The following is a 22,367-nucleotide window of genomic DNA, read 5'->3' as shown; positions in this document are numbered from 1 at the left end:
AACTTGGTCTGTTTGGATTGAATACAAACATCACAGGTTTTATTTGTAAGAACCTTATCACTGATTACAAAGTCCAGATGCTGCATTACAGAGTAGGGAGCCAGTCCCAGCCTTTTATGCCATAAACTAACATTAGAAAAATTTTCAATTTTGTAATTGTTGCCACTTTCAAAATGTATAGACCATGAACAACTTTACCAATCAGTTTCATCTTCCCACCCCGCATTCCCTTCATAAAACAGAGATCATGATAGAAGCAAGCTGCACCCCTATATTCTTTGATGAATCTAGATATAGCAATTAAATTGAACTTAAGATTAGGGGCATATAAAACATCATCAAGAACAGTTTCATTTGATATGCTGCTCTATCTATGTGTGTTACAGGAAGTCTAATTCCATCTAGAATTTTTATCGATTTAATTGGCCCTTCATAAATCTTACAATCTTGTAGCAAGTCTAAGCTTCCTGCCCCCAGAGTCTAAAATCCAACTTGTAATAGAAATATGAGAAGAAGGAACATCAGACCTATACCAATTAAGGAATGGCTGGTAACATCAGTGTCCTTTTGAATTAACTCTAGGATCTTTTGATATTGCTCCTGTGTGAATAAAGGCGCCATTGTGTTTGCAGAGCTTGAAAGTGCCTCATGTTCTGAATTCGAGTCTGGTGCTTCTTGATTTTAGTCCTTGCTTCAGTTTGCGCTGTTGCCCTTAAAATTTGGAGGATGCCCAATTATCTGTTAACAGTTCTCTCTATTATGTCCTTTCTTGCACCAATGAGAGCATTCCGAAGCACTTGCTTCACATCCTCGGCCTCCACCTCATCCATGTCCCTCAATCAAGAGAGTTCTTTTTTGAACCAATGATAGATTTCCAGACTTCATCTTGTACATAATCATCGAGTAAGCCTCATTAACAATAGGTAGAGGATTCATCAACAAAATATGGCTTCCTGCTTGTGAATAAGATCCATTCAATCCCAACAAAAATTATAGAAGCTTTGACTCATGGAGTATTTTAGCATACATGCGAGAAGTTGACAGGCGCAAGATGGAAGAGTAAAAACTGTGGATTGCTCTTCCCAAAGTTCCTTTAACTTCGATTAATATGCAGAAATAGAGAGAGATCCTTGTATGAGGGAATTGATCTCTTGATGAAGGGCAAATACTTGAGCCCTTTTTTCTGTTGAACCTCTCCTTTAGGTTGACCCATACGGCATGTGCACTCTAAAAGAAGGTAACGCCATTGACAAGCTCCTTCAAGATTGAATTGATGATCCAGGAGAGAGAGATTGCGTTGCATCATTCCCATTACCCTTGCAGCGACTAATCTTGATCTTCTTTCTTGCAAGTTCCGTTGATGAACTCTAGTTTATTCTTTCCCAGTAATGTGATCTCCATGGCTCTGCTCCACACCTCTATCCAACTCTCTATATGCACTGTATAAAGCTAAGGGAACTTCTCCTTAAACTATAAGAAAGAATACAACAAAGTACATCCAATGGACTTAGCCCAATTGTTGTGGTCTAAACTCTATTTATAAGCTACAAATGAAAAAAATAAGAAAACACTGGCTGAAGTCATGTTGAGCTATATGACAAGAATCCAAGGAAGTAGACATAAAACACTTCAATTACAAAACGCAAACATTCTTTAAAACCCCTTGCTTCTTATAGAAACCTTGAAGGAAGCCTAACCTTCCAGTTAGCCTTGTGCTTCAGAAACTTTATGCATCTCTCCTTCCATCCATTCTCATCTTTAGTGAATCAATAAAGCATAGATTTCTTGCAACCAAATGAATCCCTATTTCAGGAAGGAAAGCAAACAACAATGAGAACCAAATGTCTACAAATTGTTGAAGGCCCTCTTAACAAATTTAAAGGGCGAGGATGAAGACGGCCGTAGAGAGTGAGACACTAATGAAGAGGAGAGAAAGATCGAGTGGGGAATAAGAAATTTGTGCTCTTTCATTGGAGAGAGCTTTAGATACATGTAGATGAGGAGCCAGAGAAGAAGTCCATTGTAAGGTGATGCTCTTTTCATTAATTATGAAGTGATGTTTATAATCTTATATTTTACTCAGTAAAATATGAGTAAAATATAGCTTTGACACCTATTATTTTTCTGGTGCGTCCTTCTCTTGCTTATGTTATTGTTCAGATGCATCTAGTACCATAATCTTATTTATGGTTTAAGATGTTAGATGCATTATCAATGAAATTAAGACACTGAAAGCACAAAAGAAAATAACATTAAGATATTGGAAACACTATATAGATAAGATCAGAGTATTAGATAGAACTGGAAAATAACATGAGGTTGTTGATGGATGCTACTTTACCCTATTTTAATTTATTTGCTTGATAATTCATAAAGTCTTAAAGTTTGTGTGCTGCGTGTTTTTTTTTTTTTTCCTTTGAAATTACACATCGAGTTACCACCGTTGCCTTCTATCTTCCTCTTTCACAGCCAGCCAACCACTATGGACTAGTTGAGCTACAAAACTCAGGAAAAAGCACCTTAATAAAGAGAAAAGTAGATGGCTATGTGCTGGAGAGGTAGGAGACGGTATGGGATAAAATGGAAAGAAAGGGGAATAAGAGAAGGGAATGCTATGTACATACAAGGTCATACTAAATATACAAAAGAGTTAAGTAGATAGCTCTCTGCTATGTTCACCGGACCACTTTTACTTATATGGTTTTTTAAAATATCTTATGCATGCATCCATCACTTGCCCTGAGCTTTTAAATGAAAGATTAACTTTTATGCATTTATAGCCAAACATGATGAAACAGTTCAAGGGTCAAATTCAGAAGCGCACAAACACACACACACACACAGATATATATATTTCCGAGTGTGTGTATCAAAAATATGTGTATACGCACGCGCGCGCGCGCACACACACACAGAGACGTCGAGCTGGTAAGGTTTGTGTCTGTATCTTCAATCCATGAAAGGTTTGACGTCTCTGCTACATTGTGGCTTACGTGATCAACATGAGATTATGAGTTATCAAAGGCAAGAATTCAGGATGCCACCAAAATTTGTAAAATTTCTTCAATCTGTCATAGGATGGGAATTAAATTTCCAGATCCGAGAAATTTAAACAAAAGAAAAAAAGAAAGTGTGGGAATCTTGTCATACATTGTTTGTCGTCAATCAGTGATTGGCCTGAGAAAATTCAACATAGAGTTTGTTTATTGTTTCTTCCCTTTTTTATCAGTGATGAAAGCACACAGCGTGCCGAACTCATTATCCCTTTCAAGTTTAAACAAAAAATATGGGAAATGGTGCACATGCTGATACTGTGGCCGTAGATGCGCAGAGATAGGCCGTTGAACCCATTGATGCATAAAGGTCGCCAGCTGGTTGACAATGGGAGTTAATTATTTTTATTAAGCCTGGCACAAACAGGAATAGATTAAGGAAAAAAAAACGAGGAATAATAAAGCCTTACGGTACGTAATCAACTTTTTCTAACAAATAGAGAAGAGGAAATAGAAAAGAAAAAACAAGACAAAAGAGAAGATAATGATGCAAGTGAGCAGGATTTAGTAACATACACACCGATAAATATTAATAGCCGAAATTTTAAACAATTTAATTAACAAAAAAAGTTATCTGTAGGATCTAATTAATAATTGAAACACAAAGAAACATGTCAAAAAATCCCCAGACACACGTAGTCTAGCAGCAACACACTGAATCCCTTGGTCTACTTATTATTAGTTCATCTTAGTTTTTGGGCCTAGCATTAGGAGTTATTTTTCCCGGTCTCCTAGAATGTGACTTTCGCCAAATATTTTCTCACCCAGAAAACTTAGCATTCTTAAAAAAAAATTGATATATTGTTACTGGGAAAATAAAGAGGAAAGACAAAAACAAGCATCAGAAACACATGAACTAAGAAGTCTATTCTGCACATCATCAGCTAATTATTGTAGTCACTTGAAGAATGAAGACACAGGACCATACATGGTCAAGAAGCCTAGACGAAATAGGTATGCACAGAGATGGATTGAACATCAGAGGAGATTGGAGCCAGCGCTTAGCTACCGGTCTTACCTCTGGGCTGAGATCGATGGAGATTTCAAGAAGAGGGGTTGAAAAGTTGGAAGAAGATCTCAACAAACTTCATCAGAATCCCATCGTACATTTGTTGAGATCTTCTTCTAACATGTCAACCCTCTTCTTGAGGACACAGAAGAAGTGTTGAGAACTCTGACCAGCTAGCAGATTGAGGACAAAGAATTGTTGAGGACAAAGAATTATGATCACTAGGTTGCTTGGATTATGATAGAGACTGGGTATTTTCTCTGGCTTTCTCTATGATATGTTATAAAGGAATGCAAATATAAAATTAATGAATGTGGGAGCTGGTGGTGGAACAGGCTTTTTCCTTTCAAGGAAGTTTGAAGGTAGGTTTATATTCCACTTGGAAACTCACAAAATCATAATGGTCATTGTGATTTGGGTTTGGTTTCTTTAACATCTGTTGAGCAAATAGAGCAAGAACTGGAAGACGCACATGCAGATTAATGTCAAAGTTGATTTTTCTTCCGTTTCTTTAGCAATGAAGACCAGTATGGAAGGATCCCATAAAAAGTGGGTGCGTGTTCTCCAAGAAAACATCCTCGGTCGGGCAATCCAGTCGCCTCATTGTAAAAGCTGAGCGAAAGAAGATAACTACATTTATTTGAGAGCTTTCCATGTGTGGAATTTTCTTCCATAAAGGATATGATGTCTTGTGTGTTTCCTTTTTCTAGAGTGTACTTCGTGTGTGTTGGTATTTCTCTCTTCACTCTCTCGTGCACTTCATTCCATTCCATGTTAGTCAACGAGCGGACCAAACATGTTTGGGAAGCATCAGAAGTGCTTTTAAAAAGTATTTTTCTGCAAATTGATATAAACTTCTCCACATATTTACTTCGTATATCGTAAAAACATTTTCAAAACCATGATTTTGATTCCATCCAAACACTCCCTTAATCATTTTTATATGTTGCCTTGTAGACCTTGTATACATTGAATAAAAATTCTTCCAATACTACATAGTGGGAATTGAGTTTGACTATAGTATTTGGAGAAATATAAAATTCAACATATACAAGGTCTATAAAGTAACATATAAAATGATTAAATATAAAATTCTACTCATCATTTAATAAAATACATATAAAAATTATTTTAAAAAAAGTTAATCAAAAGAATGTACCTTAATTAGGTAAAAAAAATCAAATTTTAAGTTGAAATAAAACATATACAAGAAGGAAGCATACACCACTAGCTCTCTTATAAAAAACCGAAAAAACCTAAAAAGAAAGAAGAATAATGAAAAGATAAAGGAACGGAAGAAAAAAAGACAATAGCACTAGAAGACAAAATCAAAGTTCAGAAGTATGAACATCTTTACCTTTTTAAGTAGGACCCACTAAACTCTTTTTTATGACAAGGAGTTCTATAATTTTAAATGTGAGATCCACTTGAACTTGTTCTCAATAAGAAGGAGTTCTTTATAAATTTAAACTCAATTTCTGCCTAAATGATTACAACTTCACTTTTTTAAGGTGGGACCCACTGAACTTGTGTTTGGTGAGAACGAGTTCTTCATAAATTTAAATGTGATCTTTGCCTGAACAATTTTGAAGTGTAGTATTTCGATAAATATTTTTCATGTTATAATATCTGAGCAAAATAACTTACTGTACATAGTGTATAGGGGTGTTCAAGGAGCCCAGTGACCCGCTATGCCCGCCCAAGCCCGCAAAAAAATGCCCAGCCCATCCTAAAAAAAATGGCCCAAAAGATATATTGGGCATATTCAGGCTGGGCATATTGTCGGGCAGGGCTGGGCATCGGGCACGGTATGCTGCCCTGCCCATTTAGCCCTGCCCACAAAAATATATATAATTTTATTTATATATATTTTATTTGTCTCATTTATTTATCTTCTGAATCAAATACTCTGTTAAATTAACATTCAATATTCATTATACTTATTTATTTTTAAATGATTTTGAAAGTAAACGTGTTATCATTTACTGCAATTTGTATAACCATTCTCTTTTTTAATGCAAACATTATGACTATTAGCAATTTGTATAATTGATCCATGCTCTTACGAGTATCTAGGAGTTATGGGGAAAAAAATATTTACATTTGGTTAAGAAATTTTAAAAATTAGAAAAGCAATCAAGTTTAATAAAGTATACTAATAAAATTTTTGTTTTTCATAGTTTACTCCTCTTAGCAACTATAAAATGTTGTTTCATAATATATCAATTGCTAATAACTAAATTAAAGTCAAGTTACCATTTTAATATAAAATTACATTTTATTATCTAGAAGAACATAAATAACTAGTTAAATAATATAGTATATTGATTTTCTGGGCATGGAAGCCCGTCCTGCCCAGCCCGCATTTGCCCTGCCCAAACTTATTAGGGCTTTTCATGGGCAGGGCCGGGCAATGGGCTGCATTTTTCAGCCCGTTCATTTTTCGGACTGGGCATCGGGCAAGGGTCCTGCCCTGCCCTACCCAGCCCTATCCATGTGCAGCCCTAATAGTGTATACGTAAAAAAAGCCCATTCGAGACTAGAGTAAATTTCCGAAGACGGTAGAGTTGAAATTAAAATTATAAGAGAAGGGCAAAGTAGACTTTTAAACATATCCTCATCTCCACATGCCCTCTGCTTCAGCTTCAAACTCCTTTTTGTGGGCACGTTTCCAGTCCCTCTCCCATCTTCAGCCACCTCTTCGTCCCTGCTTCTCATCTTCCTCAATACGCCACATTTTGTTCTTGAGTGGCAAGATCCTCATCTCCTTCGCTGACACGGTGCTTCTCAAAGAAGCCAAGGAGGAATTATAAATACAGCGAAGATGAATGGATAGAGAGAGAGAGAGAGAAGGAAACCGAGGGAACCCGAGGAGCAAGTCGAAGGGAAAGAAGAAGAGGAAGGAGGGAGGATTTTCCACATGCAATCTGATCTTTGAACCATGGTAAATGCTTTGATTCTTCCCCGTTTTCATTTTCTGGGATCATGGCATTTGAGGGATCGAAGAAGGTGAAACCTAAGGGGTGAGGGAGGAAGACTTATTGAGTGAGTGAGATCCCTGAACCCAAGTGAACTTCTGGATTTCACTCTACCCTCTGCCTCTTCGTTTGGGTCTGATTTAAGGGGGAGAGACGTTTGAAACTGAAGCAAGATAATAGATAGGATATTTGATTAAACTAAGAGTAGTTACTGTTTGAAATTTGGGCTATTCGTCGGAAATAAATCTTGAATAGTTTATTCATATATATATGAATGTTATGCGATTGGTCATGTTGAAAGTGATTTCCGTACTCCTTCTCTTTTGTTTTGGTGGGTGTAGCAACGGGTTCCAGAATAAGATGGAAAGGGAAGTCGTTTGGGCATTTGATTAATGACATTAAACACTTGAATACTATGTATAAATGACATTAAACACATGGAGCTGGATGTGTGTCCGTGCCATTGAGTTATTCTTTTACTTCGAACTTTGGTCAAGCTAACTAAAAGAAAAGAAAAGGGAGAAATTTCTTTAGTTGCTAAGAATATGTGTATGGGTGTGTCATCTGAATATGTGAAGCTGGAATATTTTTATATAACCTTCAAATGCTGCCATCATTGATACTGTAACAGTAGTTTAGAGTTTAGACTATTAAAATGCTGCTAGATTTCTTAATGGAAGCCGTGAGACTGTTGGATGATAATCAAGCTAAGTAAAAGTGATGATAGCTAGTAAATGAGGATGATAATTCAGATTTAAGAAGGATGCTGTCATGAGGCCAAACTGAATTATTGAGGCTTGAATAGCTAAGCTATATCTATATCTATATATATATATATATATATATATATATTGCGTGTTATATTATTGTTGCTGGATGAGATGGATGCTGAAAATTGATTTAAACTTGTTAAATGCTGTTTTGGAAGCTGAAATATGTTGAGAATGCTATTGATGTGAATTTTTCTGATTCATGTTTCAAATTGGATTATTATATGTGTGGACATTTGAACCATTCCATTTTAATGTTTTTAGTTTGTAATTGAAGCAAGAAAAATGGTATTAAATTTCTATATAATGCCTAAAATATTAGCTGAGTAATTAGATTGTTAAATATGTTGCTGGTATAGGATAATGACAGCTTTATGTGTTTGAAGGTATTAAAATGGGAGCTGCCCAAGAAAGAACCTAAAACCAAAGTATATGAGCAATTGGCAATTTGAGGGATGATATTAAATCTGGAAAATTTGCAGAATAATCTGGAAAATACTTCATGAATGAGAAATGTGCGATGTACTTGAATGGGATGATTATAGAGTTGTATGAATGTAATATAATGGATGTGCCGATACATGCTCATTAAATTTGAATGTTGGAAATTGATATAAACTTGTTGTAGCTGTTACCAATGTTGAATGCTACCCACTGTTTATAATGGTTAGAGTGACAGCTGAAAGTTAGGAATTCTCAATTCTATTAAGAGTAGTCATGGTTGCTGCGTGAGAATTGATTATTTTACTATTACAATCTCATGTCCTGTAATTTAAAGACTAAGGACATAAAATAGCCACTGTTTCATTAAGAATGACAATGTGTGAATTATTAAAGGCTTAATATAATGGATAGAATAAAAGGCTTGGAGCTGAAGATCTAATAGAAGTTGCTGTTTGGTATTTACAAATATAAAGTTGCTATACATAGTGTTAAACAGATGCTCAAGTATAGTCGAAAGTTTGGGCTTGATTAAGTGGTGCTGTTTGAAATGTTATAGAGGTTTTGTGCATTGCTAGTGATTTGGATAATGTTTTTAAAAGTTGAAAGTTATTGTGAATGTTGCTGAATTATATGTTTAGATGTTAAACTGTTATTCTCAGCTGTGTGAGTGAGATTGAATGTTCGAAACAGATAAGAAAGGAAACTGACATACTTGATGAAACCATCCATGTTTGTGAAATGTATAAGAGTGAGCTAGACCTGAGGAACTAATTTGAAATTCCTTTTAAATATCTCTAAATGTCAAGTTAATGTTTTGTATAGCTATTCATAATCAAAGACATTGAATGATGATGTACGTTTGTTTTTCTTGCTAATCATAATCCTAGAAACATGAAGATTTGGTAACTAAGTTAAATCTTTTCCCTAAACTAAATTATAGTGGATTAAGAAGTTAAGAGCAACAAAAGTAAAGGAGAGACTTTATAGACCCTTAGACTTATAAAGATAAAATTTTACCCAAGATGACTTATCCCCTTAAAGAGAGTTGGCCCGAGAGGGGGTTTATAGAGAGATTTAGTTATATATGGGTTAGCCATAACCCCAGTTTTGACTTAACTTATATATATACATGCACTGTTAGGTTTTAATTGGTGGCTCGGTTTACTAAGAAGAAACTCAAACCAAGGTACCCGGCAAGAAAGGTAGCTTTAATCATTATTTTGTATGTTTTGTTTTGGTGGTATGTCTGTTTGTGTCATAATGCTATAGTTAAGCATGAGAACATGTAAATTGCCTTACTAGTTATTGCCATGGTCGTGTATGCATTTCACTGTTTATTATATATGTATTTAATAGTTAATTAGATAATAGCTGCACAGTTTTTCAGTTAATCACAGTTATGCAATTAATCAGTTAGTAGCTGTACAAATTACTCAGTTATTCAGTTATGCAGTTTAGATGATTTGTTAGCAACTGCTTAGTTATACAGTTCTACAGTTCAGTTAGTTAGTTATGCAGCTGCCCAGTTATTTAGTTATACATAGCAGTTATATGAGTTTCAATTAAATGACAGCAAATATGTCTCAATTAGTCATTCAGTTCAGTTCAGTTATTTTGTAAGGTGTTATTCTCTATGGCTTGCCTTGCATGCTTAGTTTTTTACCACGTATAATATATGAAATATGATTACTACTGAGATTTTTTGAGTCTTACCCCTCCTTTCTATTTAACCATAGGGCCCAATTCATCCAAGAGGAAAGAGGAGTTGGTGGAAGCATAGCTAAGGTTGAAGGAGAGAAGAACTTAGTGCTTAGTTAATTGATTAATCTTGAATACATTCGATGTAATGTTTCCTCTTTTCTTTGTGATATGTGATGTTTATACTTCCTTTTGAGAAGTTACGTAGATTTCACTTATAGGGTTTCCTACATAAAGATGAGTGATAGGGGGTAGTTTAGCATAGATGGGGAGTTAGTGTGTATGTATTTATGTATATATTGATAATATATCTGGGGCATGAAAGAATTAGAATTTACAAAGCATGATTTATTAGAGTTGGAATAGAAAAGTACAGTTTTTAAAAATAACATCTTTACAGCTCTGATAAATAAAAGTTGTTATCAGGTACCTGAAGAATAAAGGGAAAATCGCAAAAAAAAAGCTTCCGAAATAGAAAAATTATAAATAGGGACTCCTTATAACATTAGTATGGTTTTTGACAATAATAGTACGGGTTTTAACAACAATTTTTGTGAATGGGTCTTTGTATGTAATAATTCAATTTTGATGGTTCTTTTTAGCGATTTTTCCAAGAATGAATCTAGTTCTTATTTTTATAGCATAAATCTTGAAGAAAATAAAATGATAAGTCATGATTCAAAGTTCAATAAAAAGTTTGGTTGTAAGTCTTCAGCCATAATTAATAAATTTGCTCATATCAAGGTGTATAGAGGAGTGTGCTGTAAAAGTTTTTTATATCCCCAATTTTTTCTTTTAATAGATATTATAGATATATTTTGAAAATAAGTTGTTTGTATCAACGACATATAGAGTTGTGTTTATCTTTCAGTCTATGTTATCAAATTTAACAATTAATTTGATTTTTTTTATGTTTATATTTCATTCTTTGAGAGAATTTAAAGCCACTTTTAATAGTAGAATATATTATTTTCAATGAAGGTATCAAAATATTGTCCCTAAAAAAAAAAACAAAAAAGAAACTACCATCACTCTTCAATCTATTAATGGTGTTCTTGGCTCATTTGCTTTTCAAGAAAAAAATCCTCCTTCTTATAACAAGATGGATTTGTATTCTTTTTATATCAATCAAATTTTAAAGCATCTTTATATAATTTTTTTTCTAGAATTAATTAATTTTTTTAAAATTGAATTGAAAATATGAAAATATCAAATGAATATTAATCAAAGGATTAAAATGTAAATATTTATTTTGTTAACTTTATTTAACAATTTTTTAGAATTAAAACACTCCGACATAAGTAGTAATGATATTAAAATATAAAACATGATAAGTTACAAAAAATATATTTAGTCATTATGTATAATATTTATGTTATTAAAATATTTTGAGCCATAACAATGAATATGATAACAATTAAAAAAACACAAATTTGTTGATCAAGAAAAATTTTTATTAAGAAATATTAATAATCTTTTTTAATTGTAAAGATTGTGATATAAAAATTTGTTATAATTAATAATTTCTAACACACTCTAATGCTATGCCCTTCAATATTGGAATATTTTAATACTTTAATTAAAAATTACAGCGTTTGGTAAAATTTTAGTACAAGTTCATGGGTATTTTTTACCCTTAATTTTTTTTTATTAGTGGTATTCTGATATTTTCATATAAAAATTGTGGGTCCCACCGCTAAAAAACAGATGTTAACAGTGTTGGTATTTTTGATCTGCTTTTAAATTTTGATTGGTATATTAGGACATAAAGAAAGTTTGTGGTATTGGATAAACTTTTAGTATATTTTTATGGGTATTTTTAACCCTTAATTTTTTTTGAGGCTACTGTATATGTTTGGTCCTCTAAATTTTCATCAAGTTTCAACTTAGCTTCTTAATTTTATAAAGTGCATTTTCAATCACTGAATCTTAACATTCTCGATTTCACCTAACCGGGGAAAAGTTAACTCAATAAATTTAACTTGTGACTGTACAACTAAACGTTGATAAAACATGGTTACATTTTACTCTTTTAATATGATGTTTTTATTTTTTAAATTGCGTAAATTAACAAACATTATTTAAAATAAAAATAACTCTATCTATATAGAATTGTTCTAGGGCTTCACGTGAACAAAACAGGGATGTTTGGAATACAGGGGTGCTTGGAATGCCTTGGAAGCACTTCAAAAAAAAAAAAAGAAGAGAATTTCAATGAAACCCCATGTAGCAACTTGATATCAGTCAAACCCTAAAGAATTTCAAAATTTCAATCCACCCTTTAACCAAAATGAAATCAAAATTTAACAGTGAAAATACAATAATACTCCTCCTTTTTATATTATTTTAAAAGAATATTAATTGTCACCCAAGCTCTGGTAGCTGGAATTCTGACCTCCAGTGCCAACCACCTTAGCGTCGGTCGCCAAACCTCCGACCTTCGGTGGCTAGTCACCTAAGTTCTTGTAATATCCTAAATTTTGTGGATTTAATTAAAGCATGATGGAGAAAATTTTTTAGAGAAATTATTAAGATTAAAATCCTTAAAATATGGTCTAAATAATTATAAAGCTAATTTAGGGAATTAAGAAGACTTATTTTCTTGAAATTAGAGAAAAAATAGTTAGAGGATTATTTTTGAGCTGCGATTTTTAGAATAATTATTTTTTGGAATAAAGCAGTTAATTGAGATATTAAATCCATTATAAGGAAGCTAACACATTATAAGTGTTAAGGATTAATTTTCAAAATTAAGGGCTATTTTCTTGAAGAATTCAAGAAAAATAGTTAAGAGTGGATTTTTGACTTGAAATTTTTAAGTAAACTATTTCATGGGTCAAAGAAACTAAGGTAGTAACTCTTTAACATTGTTGTGATTGTGCATTGATTGCCGCATACTTGAATGTGCCATTATGCTTATTATGCATGAGAACATGTAAATTGCCTTTACATGATATGATTCGTCATGACAATATGTACTAGTTTCCATTTATTTTGGAATGTAGGCATGATAGTTAGTGACTGGCTATGTAAGTGTATGAAGTTGGTGCATCATTGATTATATTTGGTTGCAAGGTGGTGTTCTCTCTAGTCTTGGTATCATGTTTGTTTGTGATCTTATATGATTACATGAAGGAATTTTGTTACTATTGGAATTCTTTAGAGTCACCTTTTTCTTCCATGTCATACATCAAAAGCAAGTACTTCTAGGGCAAGGGAGCTGTGATTGGTAGAGCTTGAAGATAGAGGAGGTTGAAAAATCTATTATGTATTTTGTTTAAATATGCTTACCATTTGGTAAGTTCATTAAAAATTATATGGTGCTGAGTAAAGTTTTGGTATAAGTTCAAGAAAATTTTTAACCTTAACTTTTTTTGTTCTAATTGAGAGTATTTTAGTACTTTCATTAAAAATATCGTTAAGTCCCACTGTAAAAGTAACAAACATTTGTTCATTTTAATAGCACCGTCATTATTGGGGTTTTTTTAAAATTAGATTAGTAGATTTGAGACCAAAAAAAGTTCATAGTATTGGATGAACTTTTGATATATTTTTATAGGTATTTTTCACTCTTAACTCATTTCTTATTTTATCCAGCAACTTCGGTAAGAAAATTCTAATCAGGAATATTAGGTGGAAGCAAACTAAATTCAATGTGGCATATTGGTCAAAAATCAAAAAGCTCTCTCAATTAGAGATGGATTTAAGGCATCCACGTTCCTGTACCATGCTAAATTGCCAACAAATGTTGTATTTATAGATGTAACCAAGCATGTCAGTCTTCCCTTAACTGGTTCAAGACCTTTATTCGCTACACGATCTCAGAAGTTAGAAATTGAAGATTCTACCGATTCATAATTCTCGTGTTATTTATAAGTTACCTTTAATATATTTCACTAAAATTGCAAAAAAATCTTAAACTTTATAAACTTTACCTTAAAATTTATTCATCCAGTTTTATTTATAAGGTAGAAAGAGAAGTTTTTTTTTTCTATTTATAAGTTATGTCATTTAATTTTTAGAATGAATATATTATTTTGTCATTCATTTATCAGAGTGTAGGTGATTATTTTGTTTTTGAAAGGTGTATATATTAAATAGACATAAAGTTGAAAAGTTGTTATATTTTAATAGAAAGTCAATACAATTTAATATTTTTCTTGATCTGTGCAAAATATACTAAAAGATTTTTTTATAAATAAGACTAAAGAGTAACCATTAAACTTTACCATTATCTAACACCTACACTTTCCAAAAAAAAAATTTAGACAAAAATGAAGGGTAAGTAATACATTTATGATAAAAATTTAACAACACGCGTCTCATAAATGGGAGGGAAAATGTTTCTCCCTCTGTCCTATGACAGGACCACAGGAGCAAGTTTCAATTTGGTGAGTGAATTACCCTTGATACCCTTAGAAAACCCATAAATATGATTTTGCCATATATGACCAAAATTTAAGGCGAAATAAACCATTGAGACAAGACATTGATGATCATTAATTTATGAAGACAAACGCCTTAGCTGATGATGGAAAAACACGCATGCTCCAGGGACTCTGCTAATTCATTTGCTTCCAAAAACATTGTTCAGTAAATACATTCATGGAGGGATTATTTTGAGGACGATCATCATCAGGGGAGGGAAATCCCACGCGCAATTGAAAGAAATGGGCTCCACTTGTTGTCCCAGCACACTGTGACGAAATAACTAATGCATTCGAGAATGATGTTTCAGCTACTTCCACGTGAAAGAATCAACCTGTTCATAAAACTTTTTTGACAGGTGATAACCTGTTATAATTAAAATTAATTATTATTAGTTTTAGTCACCTAAAGCAAGAAACTAAAACATCATAACCAGTGCCATTCTTGCTGGAAGAAAATATATTGAAAGATCCTAAAAACTGTTTGGAGTAAAATGATGTTCATCGATTTCTAAATACTAAATTGATGGAACACACATTTTCCAGGTACTTCAATGGTTACATATAGTTCACTTCATTTGCGTTTTAAACGTTGTCCATAGTTAATACTCAAGAAAAATTATGAAGAGGTTGACTTATTTTGTTAGTGCACATGTACTGTTAAAGGGGCAGTTGCAAAATGAGATATGCAAATTTTCAATAAAATAAATATGTAGTCATAATGGCAGGCACCTGATAGCAAGATATTAGGAAGTGATGACAAATCCAAAGGTTCCACCAGTCTCTTTGATATAAGTGCTAGAATCTTCCAAGCTTGGTATTGCTCATTCTGCGTTCATGGCAAATGGGGTTAATTAAATGTAGTTTTTAAATGATTGGAAACAGTGTTACTGTCTTAATGGCAGAGAGGAAGGAGGCCTTTATTGGTGTATACACAACAAAAGTATAGGCAAGAAGAAGGGCACAAACCTCAACCAAGGTGCTATAACCGAACAACCTGTCCAACCAAAAAAGCAAAACAAAAACAATGAATAAATGTATAGGGTAGTTATTTCATAATAAGAAGATAGAATAGTACAACCTTGAATAGACCAAAACCATTGCGAGCCAAAATGGTTGATTTGTTAAAATTTGGAACCAATAGTATTGCCCTGCATATTTCATATCTGACTTCATTCAGCCTCATTCAAATATAAAACCATAAGATCAAGTCCAGCTCAGGTTAATTTGCATTCAATATGCTCATTCTTTATGCCAATCACAGATGCAGAAGAACATTAAAGCACAATTATAGTATTAAATTTTATTATTATTTTATATATTATTTTCATATTACATAATTATAAATATAAATACTAAAATAAATAATATAATAGCTTAAATAATTAGAAATAAAAAATATAACAAATAATACTGTATGAATTATATTTTTTTATACAAAATGAATATTATAAATAAATATTTTAATCAAATAAAAAATTAAATATAAATATTTAATAATAGTATTATTATTTAACAATATGTAATATAATAGACTTTAGTGACGACTTTTTACCTGTTTAGATTGAGTTTATAATAAGTTTTTTTGCCAACGATAATAAATTATATCTAGCTAAACTTTGTTTCTGTTGAAGATGATCTATGCACCCGTCTTAATGATAAAATCTATTATTGGGTTTAAATTTTGATTTAGCCATAAGCTGTTAACAAAAGTTTCAAATAATCGTTGTGAATCAGTTTTATAATCATTTTATGAATCATAATTCAAGACAATTTATTTTACCAATAAATTTTATCCAAAATTTATTCTTCCCACAATTAATTCAAACATACGTGCGTAAGTGGATATAGCATTTAGTAAAATGCTTGTTTTGAGGTGATCATTGCTCCTATATATGGCCCCCAAAAAACGGAGTAACCGCCCCTGCTAATGGAATTATTATATATCCTGAGCTCGTGGATGATACGGCTGAGGGCAAAGGAGGATCTCGAAGCATTTGTTAATGGAGTTTTATCCGAAGAACTGAAAAATAAAAAGCCTATGGTGTTTTGATTATGTTTCTGTCTATTTCTAATACTTCTTCATTCTTAATTTTCTGCACATCCTCCACTTTTTTTTATAAGAGAAGAATAATTAGTTTTTAAAAATTAAGAAACGCAGTTAAGGTCAGTTGGGTTTTATAAATATGTCAAAATTGTAAATTTCTTTACCAAAATATTCTCATCTAGTAATCGAGTGGTTGTTTTCAATAATTGATCCAATTAATAAATATTTCATTTTAATGAAAATAATAATAAATAATCTAAACTGGAGTTCCCCCCCCCCATAAATAATATTAAGAAAATCCTTCAAAAGTTCTTAGTAAAGGATCAAGTTTAGGAAGTACATAACAATCTCACTTCTCGCTAGTGGTCGAATTACATACTACATCTGGTCTTAATTATAAGATCTTGTTTGTATACTATAAATAGAGTTTTATAATTAGGACCGGAGGTTGTATTACAATAACTAAACCTAGCATACCCTCCTATGAGAAGCAAATTAACCTAATTTTACTCTAATTTGATTATATAGAGCCTCCAAGTATATGTCTGTCCTTAGATCAAATCTAATTTCATATTACGTAATCTCATGGTCTGTTGTTTAATATTCCCTTCGTCAAGTTCAATTCTAAATTTCCAAAACAAGCTCAGTGGTGACCGAGCAAGTTACAATAAACCCAAAATTAACTCAACTGAGTTAAAATTAAGTATAACTAAAAGTGGGAATATTCTCTAGATCACAAACAACTTCATAGTTTCTCTGGGTTGTATATCGAACTAGTCGCACATGGCTTTAAGCAATCTGAATTGGGCAACAATAAATTCGAAACAAAATGACATAATGGAATGGAAGAAGAATATAAACAGTGGAATGAATGAACTGAACGATAGAATGATGGAAAACGAAATGAATGCGAACTGAATGAGAAGACCCCAAAGCTCCAAACAATGCAGTCTCTCCCTGCTCTCGTCGGAAAGCAGCCTCTGATCTCCCTCCTCTTCAGCTACTCTCTCAAGCTTCCTCTGAGAAGGAAAGGAAGAACAGCAGCGTGCTCGCCGTCGGTCTCGATCCACTGGCTCAGTATGCTGAACTCGTCCCCTCGTCCAGAGAAGAAGAGAATGAACAGTCGCCTCCTTGTGCAGCTCGCCCTCTCCCTCTCCCTTGCTACCTCGCCCGCGTCTCTGCTTCCCTAAAGAAGAGGCTTTTTTTACTGATATACTGCAAACAGTAAAAAATATTAACAAAATCCTGTAAAGTGAAAATTATATAAAGAACGAGTTAAATTTTATCTTTACTTTTTGTCACGTCATCCTATCAACTTTGACACATACATTTCTTTTGAATAAAAAAGTAAACTTCATCAAGCATGGAACAATTTTGCCTTCCCCTCTCCTCTCTCCTGCCATTAGAATCAAATCGAATGCTCGAAAAATTAATGAGTATGGAATAGTTTTGGAAAAAAATACGGTGATGGCAATTTAGGAGAGAGAGAATGATTGATAGAGTTAATATACCAAATATGGAGTAGAGCAAAATAGGCAAATCAAATACACACTCCGTCAATCCCTAATATAAGATTTATTTATTTAATTTAAATAGATTAAAAAAACTAAACAAATTACTTGATTATAAATATGAAAAATAAAGTAGATAAATGTCTTACATTTATGATCAAAATTCACCCTTAGACTAAGTCCTACATTTAGGACGAAGGAATAGATTGTATCAAAAAATGTAAAAGTATTTTAGTTTAAAAAATTTATAAATATAAGAGATAAGATAGATAAAGGTTTTACATTTAGGAAAAAAATTATAAATATGAGAAATAAAATAAATAAAAGTCTTACATTTAGAAAAAATGATAAATATGATAATTAAGATAGATATAAATATAAGAGATAAGATAGATAAAGGTCTTATATTTAGAAAAAATTATAAACATGAGAAATAAAATAGATAAAGGTCTTATATTTAGAAAAAATGATAAATATAAGAATTAAGATAAATAAAAGTTTTACATTTAGGAAAAAATACTTTTACAGTTTTTGATATAATATACTCCTCCCATCATAAATGTAGGACTTAGTCCTAGGATGAATTTTGATCCTAAGTGTAAGATATTTATTTATCTTATTTCTCATATTTATAATTAAATATTTTTTTTATTTTTTTAATCTATTTAAATTAAATAAATATATTTTATATTAAGAATTAACAGGGTGTGTATTTGATTCGTCTATTTTGCATTTTTGCTCTACTCCATATTTTGTATTTTAACTCTATCGATCATTCTCTCTCTCCTAAATGGCCATCACCGTATTTTTTTTCAAACTATTCCATAGTCATCGATTTTGCGAGCACTCCATTTGATTCCAGTGGCAGGAGAGAGGAGAGAGGAAGGCAAAATCGTTCCATGCATGATGAGTATACTTTTTATTCAAAAAAAATGTATGTACCAGGATTGATACTTGATAGGATGATGTGACAAAGAGTAAAAATAAAATTCATTTTGGAGTAAACGACTTTCTCAAAATTTTAAACATGTTCTTTATATGAACGATGTTAAACATAGTATTCTGATAAATAATTTTCACTTTGCAGGATTTTGGTAATTTTTTTTTTTTACTATTTACAGTACATTAGTAAAAAAAACCCTAAGACGATGAACAGTAAACAACGCCGCCTCCCCAGTCGATCGTGGTTCTTTTGCTCTTAACCCTCCATAACTCTCCGCTCCTCTCCTTTGCTACAACGCTGTCGTTCTCTCTAATTCCTCCGCAGTGAACTTATGGCTTCAGCTTCCCAAATCTGAACTCCTCAAAACCGTGCGCATCTGGCTAAGGGAGAAGAAGAAAACATAATTTAAAAAAATAAAGAAAATAAACTAAAATAAAATAAAATAAAAATAAACTGAAATAGGAGAGATAAGGTAAGATAACCCAATCTTAACTTCCTAAAATTACTTTTAACTACTTTTATTTCTTTTAAAACTTAGATATTTACAATGAAATAATCCCCCAATTAACGCTCCAAATTAATTTCTTTAATATATCACTCAAAATTCTAATAGTACTCCTCCGGTCCTTATTATAAGACCCAATTTGACTTTTTATTTGGTCCTAATTATAAGACCCAATCCATTTTCTCTCTTATATTTATGCATTTTTTTCCCAGATAATCCTTCTAATAATAATAGTTTTAGCCAATATACTTAATTAGCAAGGATATTTTAGGAATAACAACACTTATTTATTATAAATAACCAACTTAACTTACTTCCTTAATCTCCTCAAATAAGTCAATTGGGTCTTATAATTAGGACCGGAGGAGTAACTCTCAAAAAATCACTCAAAATACCATGTAAAGATACTCAAAATGAAGAGTTGTCACTTTACATATATACATATATCTATATATGCATCGATAATAAACTTCATTATTCATCATGTAATAGTTCTAATGCTGGATTCCAATCAATCACCAAGTTCCACTTGCAAAACCGACGTCAAAAATATAAAACTTGTGGAAATGTCAGAGTTTAACACCCCTACTCAGGTAAAACTCAATCACAGAACAGCAAATAAATTAATTTATTAACAAGTACGTAAGGCGAATAATAGAGAACTAACGAAAAGAAGTAACAAGGCTTGCTTGAAGTAACAATAATCTAAGAACAATTCTTATGTTTGGCCCAAGACTTTAACAGCATACTCTGAAGAGATCCATAATTCAGAAGCCTGGTGGTTGTCATATTCAGAATGATAGAGCCACTAGATGGAGAACAAAACACTGATGGCGATGTCGTATACTGTCGTTGCCGATGCTAGGATGAATCTGACGCTTGAATTTTTATCAACTACTTTTCCTTGCCTAGCCAAATAATAAACGCCATGTTATAAGCAGAACAGCCGCACCTAGGAAGCCAACCCAAATCCTACGCGATACTCTTACCATTTTCCAAGCCGAGTCGAAGAGTATTCACCATCTGGGTTCACCAAATAGAGGCCATTAATGCAGGTGGGTGTCAAGAATGTGAGAGTTATGGGCATAGCATCCACATCACAGCCTTATTGCTTGAGGGGAACTCCACTTACGAGTACGAGGAGGACAGTGAGAGATGAAATGAAAGCTAAGTTATTATATTTTGTGTAGGGAGGATGAAAATAAGGTGCGTATCTAATAGCTGATACCGCATCTCTGGGGCATGCCGAGCTAGCATCTTTATTTAGGGTCAAAGAATCCAAACGCTTATATTCACTACAAAACAATAGACTTTAGATAATGACTTTTGATGGCAACAAAAAAATTCGCCACTAAAAGTAAGACTTTCAGCGACATTTTTGTAGCCGCTGAAAATCCATTTTCTGTAGCGACTTTTTTTGTTATCACTGAAAGTCTACTTTTTACGGTTTTTTTTTTTTTAACTGCTGAAAGTAGACTTTTAGCGGCGACTATTAGTGTCGTCGCTGAAGGTCTGACTTTTAACGGTAACTTTATAATGCCACCGTTGAAGGTCCGACTTTCAGCGGCAACTTTCTAATGCTACCGCTGAAGGTCTAACTTTCAGTAGTGACTTTCTAATGTCGCCCCTGAAAGTATAATCTAATAATATATATTTTATTTTATAATAATAATAAACAAATTCAATCCAGCTCAATGGCAAGACGATTGGATATGAAATGAAGTGAACCCTGAAGAAGACACATTTAAGGTGAAAATATTTAGGTGATAACGTGTCATGAGAGTGGTGACGTGGCAACAACATGGAGGCGGTTAATGATGACATGGAGGTGGCTAGTGGTGACTGGTATCTGGTCAGTGATGATGTGGTGACCGACAGCAATGAGGTGGAGATGACTAGTGATGACGTGGTGTCAATGGTGATGATGTGGCATCAGTAAAGTCAATTTTTCTTAGGCATCACTTTTAGTGGCAACAAAAAAGTCATCACTAAAAGTCTCTTTTGGCGGAGACAGAGGTGATTTTTTTGTCGCCACTAAAAGTCACTTTTGGCTGCGACAGTTTGTCGCCGCCAAAAGTTTTTTCAGCGGCAACATGAAACTTTTAAAAGTCGCCGCTGAAAGTTTTCAACCACGATCGCTACGGCAATGACTTTTCAGTGGTTTGTCGCCAGTGAAAACTTTTAAAGTCACCACAAAAAGTCAATGTTTTTGTAGTGATCAGAGTCGTGTTTCCTTAGGCATTGTTTGGATCATCCCCACAAATAAATAACATATATATATATATATATATATTAGTCCCTTTGATTCAAAATGTAAAGAATAGATAACTAATTTGTGGATATTAAAAAAAATAACTAAATCAGTTATTTGTTAAAAAAATATGTTTTATTTTTTAAATATCCTCTTTAATTATTTCTGTGAGAACTATTCTATGATAAAAAATTTCTTAATTTATATAATCAATAGGGATAAATTAAAAAAATTATGAATTTACAAAACAAAGTGGTTTAAAGTTTTACATTTAAGACCAAAGGAAGGATAACATTTTAGGCTAAATTATAAAAGTTTGAACAGACACTTTTTAGTAATTATTTTGCTTGTGTGATATCCTAAATTCATCGATAATCAAATTTCTGTAATTTTTTTAAAACTCCTAAGGTTACAGAAAATACATGACTATATAGTAGTAACAATAATATAACAATAAGTTGAAAAGTAAGCCGCAAGATTGACCACCCTTAGTTGTTGACGATTCTCATTTTAATCTGTTTCTTTCTCTTCGTTAGCGAATCAACGCTAAGCAAGGTATGTTATTCGCTTGTTCTAAGTTTCATCTCATGGTAATGAAAGAGATATATGGAACACTACATAATTTTGCTTGAAAATTCTTGTTATTATCCAAAGAACATATATATATATATATATATATATATAAATATATAAAAACACATACTTATAGCACTCTAGTGATTGTAATCATA

The 22,367-nt window shown here is 32.5% G+C and overlaps 1 protein-coding gene and 1 long non-coding RNA gene across 3 annotated transcripts in view; one reads left to right on the top strand and one right to left on the bottom strand.

Moving 5' to 3' along the window:
* Window positions 1–6,697: 6,697 nt before the first annotated feature.
* On the top strand, window positions 6,698–10,310 carry LOC114756381 (uncharacterized). The gene is made up of 3 exons (XR_003741446.1): window positions 6,698–7,006; window positions 9,396–9,456; window positions 9,991–10,310. It is a non-coding gene; the product is annotated as an uncharacterized LOC114756381 (long non-coding RNA).
* Window positions 10,311–14,428: 4,118 nt separating this feature from the next.
* LOC114756355 (disease resistance-like protein DSC1) overlaps window positions 14,429–22,367 on the bottom strand; it is a 48,074-nt gene continuing 40,135 nt past the window's right edge. Inside the window, exons 5-6 of one of the 2 annotated variants that reach the window (XM_028945294.1) lie at window positions 15,112–15,208; window positions 14,429–14,649 (exon numbers count right to left, since the gene is read on the bottom strand). The gene's annotated coding sequence lies outside the window, so the exon portion shown is untranslated. The other variant, XM_028945297.1, reaches the window with a different exon arrangement.

Source organism: Neltuma alba, unplaced genomic scaffold (genome assembly GCF_004799145.2).
Source record: "Neltuma alba isolate B1F8T4 unplaced genomic scaffold, ASM479914v2 tig00010389_pilon, whole genome shotgun sequence".
NCBI classification, from domain to species: Eukaryota; Viridiplantae; Streptophyta; class Magnoliopsida; order Fabales; family Fabaceae; genus Neltuma; species Neltuma alba.
Note: the sequence above shows the minus strand (reverse complement) of the source record. Positions and strands in the feature narration are given on the sequence as shown.